We start from the raw sequence: 1,653 nt of genomic DNA, 5'->3' as shown, positions 1-1,653 counted from the left end.
GATCACTTAAAGACACAAAGATTTCACCAGGGAATAAAAAATGTGTAGACTTGCAGCACTACCTTTCACAGACGTGTTTATACACAGTACTTATTATCCATGTTATACTTAATGGTCATTTTAAAATTATTTGTAATAATTATTTTAACCCTTCATAATAACACAAACATGCACTACACATTAATAAAACACAAACATTCTTCATATTTAAATGGTATTTAGTTATTTGTAGACAAACTTAATAGAGTGCACTTCCATGAAAACCGATGGTTTGTAAAAGCTGTCATTATACATATTTGGGTTGAGTTTTCGTTACATCTTTTTACCAGCAGATGCTGCCAGCCTGTGGAATTTCAAGCGGTTCTTAACAGAATCATTTGACATACAATGGAAAAGAAAAATATTTTTATACACTTTTATTTACAGCACCACAAGAGAAAGACTCCCTACAGTGTGGATAAAGTGTTTATAATCAATTTATAACCATGGGTTTTCAAAGTGAACGACAGCAGGGTTCCCTTTGGACATAACATACACAATGCCGCCTCCTTCCACCACAATAATTTTTATTGTTGTTGACATTTTGCCAAGTATGGTGTCCCATTCTCAGAATTTGCGCTCTGCATTTAACCTATCCAAGTGCACACTGCTGTGACACCCAGGGAGCAGTTGGGGGCTTGGTGTCATGCTCAAGGGTCTCACCTCAGTCGTGGAGGGTGGAAGAGAGCACTGGTCAGTCACTCCCCCCATCTACAATCCCTGCCGGTACCGAGACTCGAACCTGCAGCCTTCGGGTTACAAGTCTGACTCTCTAATCATTAGGACACAACTGCCTACTATTGAAACTAATTTTCAATATCATTTTCAATAGTAATTCAGTTCCCTAAACAGCTTATTAGACATGTATATGAATTTTACTATCAGTTGGAAAAGTGAGTGGATGGGTGTAACTAATTTCATTGCAGGTAATTTCCTTAAAAGTCCATCTGCTTCATCTATGGTAATTATACACAATAACAAATCTAATCTGAAACAATGCACACACAGTATATGAATGTTCATTTTATAGTCAAATTTAGTTTTTAAGAAGTTTGACCATTCATATATCAGGAAAAAGTTAAACATTTACATAACATTACACACGAGTCACCTTAAAAATGTTCTTGATGTTCACACATGGCTCATTTTAGAAAATGTAAAAAAAGTAAGTTTTTTTTTTGTTTGTTTGTTGCAAAACTTTGCAAAAAAATAAAAATAATTGCTTGACGTGTTCACCTAAAAAGTGCCATATTTGTTAGTTTCACTCTTCAAGGTAAAAAACAAAACAAAAAACTTCTGGTCAAAGCCAATTAATTTACATACACTGTTTGAAATCACAAAATGCACAATTTCCTTTATACCTCTTTAGATCATGCTGTGTCAGACCTATAGTGTTGCAATACTGACATTGTGGCGACAATGTGGTGGCTCATTTACTTTCTGTGATGGTCCAATAATGGATAAAATGTTGTTTATAAAATGTTGCTTTACTTACAGTGCATGCATTAAATAAATACAGGTCCACTTGCAATTAGTGTTCTGGTACAGCGAGGTGTGCTGTGATTGGCCAGCTATCCAGTGCGTTGTGATTGGCTGAATACCTCAAGCGTGAGA

Source organism: Sinocyclocheilus anshuiensis, unplaced genomic scaffold (assembly GCF_001515605.1).
Source record: "Sinocyclocheilus anshuiensis isolate Anshui unplaced genomic scaffold, SAMN03320099.WGS_v1.1 scaffold859, whole genome shotgun sequence".
NCBI lineage: Eukaryota > Metazoa > Chordata > Actinopteri > Cypriniformes > Cyprinidae > Sinocyclocheilus > Sinocyclocheilus anshuiensis.
The sequence above is the reverse complement of the archived record's forward strand: the minus strand, read 5'-3'. Positions refer to the sequence as shown.